Here is a 13,082-nt window from a genome sequence, read left to right as displayed (position 1 = left end):
ACATTATATCCACATTACTGAAACCACCAATAGTCATCCCTACAATATTGTCATAATATCGAGGGCTTTGGTAAAAAAAATAAAATATTGTGATATTTACTAATTTTATCCCCTCAGCCCCTTCCAACCCTCAGAGTACAAAACATGTCATCAGTCACAACACGATCAATAAGCATTGACACAGAACGATATGAAACATACGTTTTTCAGCTATATCACCTAGGCCTATGATCAACTTCTAGCTATCAATATAATGAAATTAAATAACTTTCTTCCAAAACTCCATGCTAACATGTTGTTTAGCAAGCTAAATCATTATTAGCTTTGCAAGTTTTCCAAAATCTCCCATAATGCAATGCAGTAGTGTCGACTGTCCTTTTAAGTTTGAAAGGTGCTTTCTCACTGACTAACAGCCAAAAACATAAAAGAAAAAAAAAAACATGAAATTTTGAAGAGGAAGCTACTCTTTAAAATATTTGTGAGGCTGTTACAAGACAAAGCCTAGATCTGAATGATGAATCAATGTGTTACACATTTTATGTCTTTGATATTATTCATTGATAAAAATGCATCTGTATATTTGTGGCACATAATTAACATAATCAATCCTTAGAATTGTGTCTGACCTGGAGATGTTAACATCTGTTAGAAGAGCTAAACTGCCATCAGCTCACTGAAAGATAAAAAACATATGAATAGGGTGGCATCAAATTTAGGTCTGTTTAAGGTCATTAACTATAAATACAGCAAACGGCAAGTAACAAACTTGTTATGATTCGACTGGGACTAGTCCAATCATCAGTTGCAATCGTGTAAATTGGAACAAACTGAAAATTTATGACCATGTCTTTATTTGCTCTTTTGCCCTCTCTCTCTCTCTCCCCCTCCCAGTAAGGCCCATCATTCCTCAGTGGACTGTGATAGTAACACAAGCTGACACAAACAAGAGGAACTGACACACACAGCTGTCTCATAGCACTCCTGTCACCCAGTATCCAGTGCCACTTTTTTCTAGAGTTTCTTTTTCTACTTTAAGTGTTAAATGTAACCTCACCAACTGTATTAGTTTTAATTTCTTTTCCACTCCATTTCAATCTAATTTGGTGGACAGTTTAAGGACCCTTGTCTATGTTTAGCCTACCTAGTAGTCACAAACACACCCCTTTAAATCAGGTGTGATGAGATATTTCATTTGAAAATATCCTTGTTTTCAAGAAAGTATTACTAACAGAACAAGTTGATATTCAAACTGTAACAAGCCTAATGCTATGTAATGTATTTTACCAGCTACTACTTTAAAGAAACAGGACCCTTGGTCTGCAAAAGTGCAGGGTCACAGGCACTATAAATAAAACCTGTAGTCATGTGAGGGTGAGTAAGTCAAGCTGAAAGATGAAAACAACCTTTACTCAATACAAGTCATTCCAGTTCTTGGGGTTATCAGAGACTGACCTGCAGGAAATAAACAAACCGTCTAACAGAGACAAAACAGGATATACAAAGGTGTCAAGTTCACAACCTGTGACTGAACCTAAAATATTGCATTGTTTATTTTGTAATGGACTGGCTTTGTATGCTTACTGAATGAGCCTATTTTCATGGTCAGTTTTGCATTATTTTAGTCTATCTATCTGAGAAACTAGTGTTTGAGTTGGCACAGTGCCCTGAGCTTGAGGCCAAGAACAACAAAGACTTTGATTATGATCAGTGGATAAAACCAAAGACTTACTCAAATACAAAATATCCCCCAAAATGCTTCTAATTATCTACTTTACTTACAAGACATCCCCCAAAATGCCTCTAATTATCTACTTTACTTTCAGGCTTTTCACCAATATGCGGGAATGATAGCTTCTTTCCTGGCAAAAGAGACCTGGGCTTTAAAGTGTGGGCAACAAAGAGCATGTCTATAATTATCGATCTATACAAGCAAAACAATCTACTGTAATTTGAAGAACTTAACAATAAATCTGGTATCCCTCCGACACACTTTTGTAAATACTTAGAGCTAAAGAGCTTCATTTATAAAGGGACACATTCTGATCACCAAGAATCCAGTCCCCAAATGCCCTAAACTTTGTATTCTTAATTTCTATCCAGTGAAATGTATGTTAAACAGCAAAGAGAAAAAAATGCCTGATTAATGACTAGTGCAAGCAAGATGCTTCATTTCTGTGTTGCAAGAATGTAAAACGCCCTAAAACTGTTAGCTAGGTTAAGGTACTATCTGCATGCCTTGTTCTTGAAAAGCTAAAATATGCAATGAAAAAGAAATCCACCAAATTTCATGAGGTTTGGGGTCCGATTATTACATTCTTGGAGAACTGTGAACTGGGGGAATCTTTCGAAACTTGAAGGTGACATATTTCTAGAAAATGCAGATGTAACTCCTACGTCTATTATTTGTTGTTGTGCTGCCTAACACCTTTTTCATTTAATACTGTTATCCTGTCTTTTATTGATTTATTTATTTATATATCTATTTGTTTATTTCTTCCTTTGGGAGGGGGAGGGAGCTTTTACATTAGTGACTGAGTGTCTAATTAGACTATATCACACAATAGAGGACCACTTATTGATCAACATTCAATGCACATACAGGCTTCATACATGACCCTTGAGCCCCTGTTATGCTGGACAAAATACCCACAAACACCCACTATTATCTGGCTGTTGTCTTCAATGGGAAAGGATATAATGGCATTCACTCCTGGGTCAAATGTCTCTGCAGTCGATATGGGTATTTATCACCTCCAGCTCTGACTGACAGTAATGTAAACGTAACACGCTGGTGGACACACTATTTTCACTCCTTTTCAGTGGCGGCATTGATGGCTTGTTGCCTCCACTGATAACTTTTGCAGCTCTTTTGTCCCTTTATCGTCCATACACATGTGCAGCTTGGCCTGACACAGTTTGAATCGCTGCTTCAGGTTACTGATTACTGATGATGAGGCTCTTGTCTTTAGTCAATTGTCTGAACGGTGGACAAACATTTTACTTCCATAAATTCTTCATGATGTCCTTTGTTCATTTGTTATCTAAATTCTTTTATTATGAAGTAGTAAAATCAGGAAATGTTACATTTTAAACAGCAGTAACTTACCAAAACTCCTAACAAAAAACTCCAAAACTCGACTGAACCATAGAACATTAAAAACAATTTCAACCTATTTAATACACAGTCTGTCATTCCAACTCACTATTTGGACTGCAGTACTCATTTCTTCTTGCACAATGGCTGCATATTGTTCCTTTGAGACAGTTAACAGTTAAAAGTTAAAAGCATACTATGCAGGATTTTCCTGAAAAACCATGTATACACCCCTGATAAGTCACTCTCTAGCTCACTTGACCACTGCTGCTCGCTCATAAAGCTGGGGGAGAAGGGGTCAAATTTGAATGGTGTGTTTACAAACAGCGAATGACACACCTTTAAAGTAAGTCTTGGGAGTCTTCAACAAAAATCAAATGATGCGTGTATCCAATTCTTTACCAGAATACACACAATTTAGAAATTACAAATACATTTAGGTTCAGATTTGTTGTGATTATACTAAAAAAAAAAAGATTTTATAAAATGACAGGAAACAAAACCAGTCTGTTCTTATCTTTATTTTGTTGTAACTATAAGTGAAGATTAAATTAACCTACCCTATTCTGAACTGCTGTTGTCTGTTTCTTTTATTCACAGTCTAGCAGCATGAAGGATACCAGCTATTGTTAAACCATGTTGCTGTTCAAGTTTGCAAAAAGACTTCACTAATGATTCTTTGTGGAAGCTTATTATCATGAAAATAAACCCAGAATCTTCTTTATCTCTGAGTTCAACTGATTATGTGCTCAGCAATGGTTAAAAACTGACCTACTAATTAACTAAACAAAAGGTATTTTAGTTTATCACAACTACAAGTTACATTCAGCAACCAACAAGAGCAAAAGGCAATACTGTGTTATGTAAACTAGAATCCCATTAGGTTCTTCCTCAGTCTTACCAATTCTGCATATTACATGTGAGCACTGCAGGTACTGATGGAGACTGAAGGAGGATTCTTGATCACCCACGTCTCAAATGCTGCAGCAGCCAAGCATGTATTTCCAGGCTGAGAGATGTGTATTTGGAACATGTTGGACCGGCTCTACGTATTTAAAGGAGACACTAGTCTGCCTAAAATCTGTTATGTAAAGTGGTATTTGACTATTTAACCTTTGCCCTCAATGTGAGGGACTTGCACCCTCTAGGAAGTTCTCTACACGTCATTAATGTCCAGTAATGTTCATTTCCCCTTAAGTGGGAAATTACACAACTTGGATTAACACATAGGCAGTATGAGATTACCTTTCCTATACTGCCACTGACTAGCAGGCTTTGTATAAGGTGTTCAAAATCAAAGTCATCTTTGTATACATATGTGTCTTTAACCACAGAAGTGTTATCATATTTGGTAATATTGCTAACCCCCATTTTTCTCAACAGCCTTTACTGAAGCCATCTAAATACCTAAACCTTACAATGACAGAATCCCAGTGTTGCACTGGAAAAACACTCAATCTGTATAAGCAAATGAAGGAAAGCACAGGGTCCACTCATTCTCTTCAGGAATGTGTTTCGCCAGCTAGTTGTAGGTAGTTCAGCTATTTTGATAGGCTAATGATGTAATTTTATTTTGCCTTATGACAGAAAATGAAAATGTTATCTATCTTAAGCTCTAGGGAAGCGATATGATCATTATGCAAATGCTAAATGATTTACTAATATTGCTAGAGAGATGGTGCATTTAATATCAGGCAAATCAACAGCTGTGAACACAGATACCCAATGTTTCTTTGGCAGCACAAAGTAATAAAAGCTATGGATGATGACGTGTTCTGTATTACTGTGTACACATGTTCACATATATAATTCTCATAGGCCTTACAACTGTAAAGAAAACTAATACCTACAGATCATATATTCTGTTTGCTGTCTGCTTCAGTATATATTTGACTGAGGTGACTTGGTGACAGATTTTGACTAATGTTTTCCTTCTGTTTTTCTTTCTTTTTTCCTGCTTCATTAGATGGTGCCTGAAATTGCCTTAAATGCATTCATGTTTGGACTGCCTCCAAACATGAAAAGCTTTATGTATCTAAGAGTAGATAAGCCTAGTGGGCATTCATATTTGTGCATCACATAGTGCAGTGCAATGTTTAACCACTCCGGCTCAAAATCAGGTGAGTGCTAATGCTCACATTACAAAGCACTTCTGATCGCTGCTAACACTGTCTCACATAAAGCCTATGGTACTTGGTTGCTATGTCTATAGGATGGCATTCAGTCACAGAAAGTTTTAACCTGTAGTTTCTGTATGCTTTTAAGACAGCTGTAACTTTTATTTTGAAAGGTGAAACAAAAATAAAAGTTTTTTTTTTTTTTGCCTTCTTTACTTGCTACAAATATTTTTTTTTTCCACTGTGCAGGACAGGAGGTACAGTTATGTGTACAGCTAAGTAAATGGCATCACTCCCAGAGGTCAGTGCAAAGAAGGTTTATCAAATTTGAACTTTTGGTCAAGTCTGTATTGGCACAGAGTTGTAGGCAGTCAAATAACCTAAATTCAGTACAGGGAGGCTAAAAAGAAATAGTTCAATACAGTGATCTCTTATATTTTCTCAGTAGATACTAGAAAGATATCAGAATGTTATGGGACATTTCACAGTGTGACTGATTCCACAGTAAGAAGTCTCTTTACAGCTATATATCAGTGACAATACCACTTAATTCTGAAGGTTTTTTTTTGTTTTGTTTCGTTTTTCAGGGAGTTCAGGAACACTGCCAATCAGTTTTGCCTATGTTCTAGACAAGATGTAAAGTCATGATTTAACTCTCAAAGGCCAGTCAATGCACAGACGTTTTAACAAATTTTTAACTCTCGGTGCAGGCCAATATCCACCGGCCACAAGGAGGACGTTATGCATTGTCAGGGGTTGTTTGACAGTTGCTTCCACAGTAAGCAGTTGCTGTAGAAAAAAACTGAAAATGATTTCTGCCACCATCAGGGCTGCATGAAACAACATTACTTGCATCTCATGCAGCCTTTTATCAGACTGGAGACCATAAGGTGTGAAAAATCAATATTGTGCATCCATAAAAGGTATATAGTGATTTTATATTTTCTATCATATATTGACAACTGCTTCCATTGTAAGAAGTCCCTGTACAAAAATATGAATATGATTTCTGCCACTATCAAAGCTGCATGCTTCAGAAACAATACTCCTTGCATCTCATGCAATAATTGATTAGACACGATAATCACTCACAAATACACATACAATGCAATCTATACAGTCTCATATTTGACCTGCTGCCAGCCATACCCACGAAGGATTAGCGTGTTTTAGCTCAGGCGTGTTACAGCCCACACAATGCTGTCAGTGTTGACGGAAACACAGAGAAAAGCCCTACTGTTTTCCCTACCATGCGTTTTCACAAGGGTCATCAGTGTCTGGATAATAGTGAAGTGAGTTTCGGTTTAACTAACCATGGTGGCTATTCTATCAGTGGTCGTCACTGTAAAGCACTGACATGGATATAATGAGCGATTTAACGAGCGATTGTCACGGCGATATTGCCAGCTGACTTCTGGCCAGTCATCGGGCATGATGAGAGCGAACTTAAAATTCTCATAAAGTTATCTAAATTAAGGCAAACTGGCTCACTTATGCTGTAGCTAATCAATTCATGGTGTGGTTATAGCTTACTGCAGGACGGGAGATAACAGGGCGTAGGCTGGCGAGCTAACTAGCAGCGTTAATGGTGGTGTCCAGAAGGAAAACTCTAGATTTGTGAAACTCTCGCGAGGTTTATACGCGTTATTTCTTTATTACGCAAATTGTACGACCTAATTAAGTTTTAAGAATGTGAAGACGCTTCTGTTGCTAAAATCAGTTTAGATTTAGGGAGGACATCGTTTGGTTACGGATGAGGAACGATTATGTTTGGGTTAAACTGCCAGATCTCGCGAGACCTTTCGCGGGCCTAGGGTTCCCTTCTTGGCGAATCTAAGTTACAAATGACATAGCGTTACTTAACGTTATCCCGGAGCAGGCAGTAGCCGAAATTTACTATAACAAATAACGTTCAGCAGCGTTAGCTGACTTAATAAGGATTAACATAACACCTTAAAATACCGCGTGTCATTGTATAGTGACTCATATGCTAAATTAGTTCTTGGAAGATACGTCAGACTGGTATTAAATTGGAAATATGACAATGCTCGTTGCCAAGTTCAACACATTCTACATGAACGGTTAGCGGCTAACGATAAGGGGTTAAAATAAGAGGAGCATCCACTTACCAGCGATTCCCTCAGACCTTGTAGTAGCTGTGCCCTTCTGTTTGATATTTCTTCACACACTCGGAGCGCTGGAAGGTTTTTTAAAAAAGCGGTAAACTGACCCAAAACTGAAATCGAAGACTGTCCTGTCTTATCTGAACATAATCAAAGCAGCGCTGCAGGGCGACCTCATCACACAGCCCCCCCTGTCCGTGATGTTGACGGCGGTGACGGTTAACGGGAACCTCGCTGGCAAACTGAGGCAAAAAAAAAAAGAAAAAAAAAAAAGACGGCGATAAAATAAATAGAGACAGTGGTGGATGAATGTATGTCGTTGGCAGGGAGGGGGGGGATTCCGCGATTGGGCTTTTTCTCGTCGTGATTTCTCCAAAAACCCGTCGTCGTTGGCAGTCAGGATCGTGGTAATGACAATCTGCACGGCTCCTCGCACGTCAACGTTTGCTAGTTAGTTAGCCCACTACCAGCAGCACCAGGAGCTAGATCCCACCTCCTCCTCCCTGTCGGCTCAGCATACACAGACCGATGCGTTTAATGCCGCTGGAGGTTTTGAGGACAGCGTGTACGAGGGGAGTGATGCTGAGGGAGAGGGAGGGGATGCTGCTGCACATGGTCACGTAGCTGATTGCGAGGGATCCTTGAAAATAATGATTCAACTTTAGGACCAGTACGGGATCTTAAGTGGCGATGCCAAACCGATGCCGTTGACTTTCACTTTATCAATGGAAAGAAAACAATCATTTCAAAGGCAATTCTCTCTTTCAAGTCAAATTCAAACTACTGAGTTTTAAAATAAACAGAAAATGTTTTTCTAACCTATAATATTTTGTTGAGATAAATTACTTTCCTTCTTTGGATAGATAGTCTTTGAGTTTTAGAAACCAAAAAAAAATTGTTGAACCCAATTTGTCATTACTTTAGTTTTCTCTCTCTCTCTCTTTTTTTTTTTTTTTACTGGGAAAACACTGGACTTTTTCACCATAACATTGACAGCTTCAGTTACTTTTCAAATGATGGTGTTACATTTTTTAAAAAAATCCCCCAAATTTATAATAACAACATTAAAAAGACATTAAAAGTAGTGTTGTAGTAGTAGTTGTAGTGAGTTGTGAGCTGTAGTAAATGTATGGTATAAAATATAGTATTGAAGTGTGGGGTAATGTAAACCTTTTGCAGTTGGCCTTTGTCCATATGACCATATTAACTGTTGTTCTATTGCATTTATTATATTGCAAATTCTGGGAATAATATAATCTTATTGCACATGATCTACAAATGATCATAGATACATGGCGAACAGCCTATAGGCTACACTTATTCAGCCACATCATGTTTTTATGTCTGTCTATTTGTTGTTTTATTCTGAAAAGCAATGACATAATATGTAATTTGCTTTAATTTGGTGGTGGAAGAATTACTCTTCTAGTACTACAGCGTAAAAAAAAAAACATTGTGAGTAAAAGCTCTTCACTGAAAATATTTCTTATGTAAAAGTACAGCGGTATTAGCAGTAAGGTTATTACTCATTATGCTGAATGGTATGCAGAATTGTACTGTTGTACCTGGTCAGGATGGAGCTTTTAACTGCTCAATATGTTGTTGGTTAGAGCAATGTCAAAACAAATGATCTTTTAACAATTAATTATGATATAAAAAACATTTAAAGTGTGTCTTACTAGAGAGTTAAAGTGGTACTAAAGAGTGTTTTAATGAAAGTGGCTTAAATATCAGACACTGTGAAGAACCATAAAAATGACATGATACGTGTCTTTTTAGGCATCAAACACAAAAAGGATAATTTAGTTTAATTTCTTCACAGTGATAAACCTCCACGGGTTCTAAATTGAACTTTTATTTTAGAGGGTAGCTGTTGCAATAGCACCCAGCAGTGTTTATTCATGTCTGCCTGCTGTAGTGAACTGTAGGCTGTTGGTCTTTCTCAATGATGGTGATGGTGATTCTTGCCTCTTTCAGTAAAGGGAGGATCAGTTTGACAAAGACAGTGACAACTCAAAAAAGCCTCATGATTGTTTTTGGTCATCATGGCTATTTTTGGGCCTGTTTTCCTTGTGCGATTTTATCATTTACTGTACAATATGCTGTGTCAGTTTCTTCTGAAATGTGTCATATGAGAGGATGGAACAACATAAGCCTGGACAGCAAAGATAACAAAATATTCAGGAATGTATTTTAATCTGACCTGAGTTTTTGGTAGACTCCATCAAACTGCTAATTTGTGATTTCGTTTACTAAGTGTCCAAAGTCGACAATTTGAAGTTGAACATTTACCATAAAAGCCATCCTCCTAGATCAGGGACACCCAGTAACTCTTAAAACTTGTAGAAAAAATACTGATCTTGTCCCAGTATCTTGAAGGCTGGGTGATTTTGCAAAAAAAAAAAAACAAAAAAAAAAAACATATTTATGGGTCAGTGTTTTACAAGGTACAAACAAAACTCTACTCCAACAGTATTTCAGGCGCACCTCTTTACTTGCTCATTTATTCTCTGACATAGATGACAGTTTCATGCAGCCTATGTCATATAAATTTAGAAATTAATAAATAAATTTAGTGTTTTTCATATCTAGCTAATTGTCAAATATGTTTGGAATAAATCTCAAGGACTAGACCCACTCTATCGTGGACATTTTTGACATTAAGCCACAATCAGCTCTCAGTTGTCCCTGATCTGATGTGTACTACAATACAGAGAGGCCTAATATAAAGGAACATTCTGCCCTCTTTTCATGGTATTATATATATGAACCTCCCTATCTTAAATCTTAACTTCAGATAATAAGAGTCTAGATTTTTTTCCCTCAATTTTACAGAAGCAAATAACTAACTTTAGTAATCCTATCTTACTTCATCCTATCTTATCTCTGGTTAGGAAATCTAGATATGCAATCCAACATCATCAACTTTTATAAGCGATGTCTGTTAACTAGCAACGGCTTGTAAATGTTACTTTTTTTTTTTTATCATTGAAACCTACTGAAACAATGAAACATGCTAACTCTGGAGATAAAAGGAAGAGAGAGGGCTACAACAGCAGACACAAAAGCAATAAAAGAGCCGCCAACAGCAGTTTGCTAACATTACTGTCACCTAGTTACTATTAGCAGACACTATCGTTAGCTGCTGTTAGTGAACACTACCTTTAGCTACTGTTAGCTAGGCCTCCCTCCTGTTTAATACAGGACTGTCCTGTATTGAAAAAAAAACACTCCCTTACTGAATCATTACAGGATGCAATTTGTCCCTTATTTTGAGGCACACCCTACTCTAATGTATAATCTTCACAAATTTGGAATGACATCAAAATAGTGTCACTCATTGTTGCTCTGTTTTGTTGTGTTGTGTTTTGTTTTGTTTTTGCTTTAATGCCGTCATATAGTTTCAGCTCAAGTTCACCTGTGAAAAGGGAGAAGCTGTCCAAATACATATCTAAATGGCAGACAGACCACGAGTACCATCAGTCCTGTCAGTAAGAGTGAGTACAAGGGAAACTGTGCAGAGTATTTTCTGTTGTCTGTGGTGGACTGTCTGACATTTGCCTTCAGTCTATGAACTGATGTCTGAATCCTTAATATAACTGATGCAACTGTGCTTTACTCTTATTGACTCTTCATTTCCTTTACATTTATGTTCAGAGAAGTTTGAAATTGATGCTTAACAAGCGCAAATCGGTGCATAAAGTTTCACCAGACTGCAGGAAATAAAATGTCTGACACTCAAAATCTCATGGGGGAGGACCCCAAGACCCCCCGGCTTGATTTGTGTCTCTGCACCTGGGATCACTGGGAAGGTGTCCCTTATTTTTCCACACTGAAGGTGGCAACCCTACTGTTAGCAAACACTACTTCCTGTAGCTACTGTTAATGCACACTACCTTTAGCTACTGTTAACAAACACTACTGTTAGCTAACATTAGCTAGTTAATAATTTAGCTACTTTAGGTAGAAAAGTGAAAATTAAGGCAAATTATTCTGAAGATAGGACAGTTTAAGTTTTTTTAGTTTGTGTACTATAAATTCTAATAAATTATGATAAATAAATAGGGACAATTACTTATGAATTGTTCATTTGTAATGTTTTTTTTTTCTTAATTAGGTCTTAATGCTAATTGCCTTGGTTACCAAACAGTTCTGCAAGTTAGGACATTTCTGTAATACAATAACAGACTTACCACTGGATTAGATTTGTCCATTGAGACCAAATTAGATTGAACACTGTTCAAATTGGCTGGCCCTGAAGACTCTTACATGTGCAGCATGATTTATCAGCTCACAGGTAAAAAGATTACCACTAACAGGCAGGAAGCTGAGAGCTGTAAAAAAAAAAAAAAAAAAAAGAACACTGTCAGAACTGATCTCAACACTTGTGTCTGTGGGTCCAGAACACAGAGTGGCACCTTAACCTTAAGACTAATTGAGAGATTTTATAAATTCATCCTAAAATTCAGAATATCATGTAGTATAAGCATGCATAACAATACTAAACAAAAACTTACAATACATTGTCAAGTACCATTTAAAAAAGGCAACATAGAGACTCATAAAACAACTGTAAAGCTGGTGCTAAAACGTTGGACACTAACGAAAACTTGCATAAGAGAAGTACAGATTTAAAAACGTAAGTAAAGTAAACAAGTGTGAATTCACAACAGCTGCAACCAGCTACTGCAACGTTCATAAGCGCATGCATTCCCGTGTGCATGTCTTCACACACACACACAAACACAAATTACTTGTCCTACATGGCTAAAATATAAGGAGTGGGACTAAGACATACCAGTGGGAAAAGAAACTCCGGCCAAGTAAAATGACACCTGCTGCAAGGCTCTATGAAAAAATGGTTCATGAGATATGAAAAGAGGTGTGGTTAAAGTATTGCCTCAAACAGATGATGACTACTAATTGCTCATTGTTGTGCAAAGTTCTAGTGAACTGGGCAGGATAAAGGAACTCTGCTGAATACAATGATGTTTCCCACAAGAGTCTATGACGAATAGTTCATGAGTCTGGTCATGGTGCACGACTCCATAGAGAAGTTATAGGCCACTGCCACGCTGCCTTCCTGCCATTTAGCATGAACAGTTAATCAGCTGTCTTTTGGCTTATGTCCAACATTTCCACTAAATCTAATGTGAGTCTGAATCCGTTTGGATTGCCACACCCCTTTTACCCTATTGGCATAAACATACACACCTTCACACACATATACTTTGACCTACAGGCCAAATTTCATCTGCCTATAGGGCGAAAACTGTGGCTGCCAAAGGGTGGGAATTTTTTGTGGACCGACTGACCAAGCAATCTATAGAACTGCTGGTTGCAGCAAAAAACATGCATCAATCTGACGGTAAAGCAACAATAAAAACATGCATACAGCTACATGAGGGCAGGGTGACGATAGCAAGACAGCGACAGTTGTCAGCAGACAGCAAGATTTCTCTGAATTATGTTCCAAGTGTTGTTATCTGGCCATTCATGGGAATATCTTCTGGTCAGTTGATAACTGATAAGTAGACTGATTTAGATGTGGGTGTTGATAACACAATTTCACCTACATTTTACTATATTTCGCACATGAAAGGCCACACGGTTTCCTCATGTTAACAGTAGCCCAGTAAGAATACAATTAAATGTGATTTTTTTCCATTGTAACATATGATGTTAGTAAGAGTATTGGTTTTGAACATTTATAATATCAAACAAGCATTTTCTCATACTGACAGTTAA

At 37.4% G+C, this 13,082-nt stretch overlaps 1 protein-coding gene across 1 annotated transcript in view; it reads right to left on the bottom strand.

Annotated features, from left to right (window-relative positions):
• rnf24 (ring finger protein 24) overlaps window positions 1–7,898 on the bottom strand; it is a 37,981-nt gene extending 30,083 nt beyond the window's left edge. The window contains exon 1 of the mRNA XM_084715259.1: window positions 7,341–7,898. The gene's annotated coding sequence lies outside the window, so the exon portion shown is untranslated. The remainder of the gene's footprint in view (window positions 1–7,340) is intronic.
• Window positions 7,899–13,082: the final 5,184 nt, after the last annotated feature.

This window comes from Lutjanus erythropterus, chromosome 3 (assembly GCF_056507025.1).
Source record: "Lutjanus erythropterus isolate fLutEry1 chromosome 3, fLutEry1.hap2, whole genome shotgun sequence".
Lineage (NCBI taxonomy): Eukaryota > Metazoa > Chordata > Actinopteri > Lutjaniformes > Lutjanidae > Lutjanus > Lutjanus erythropterus.
This window is presented reverse-complemented; position numbering and strand designations above follow the sequence as displayed.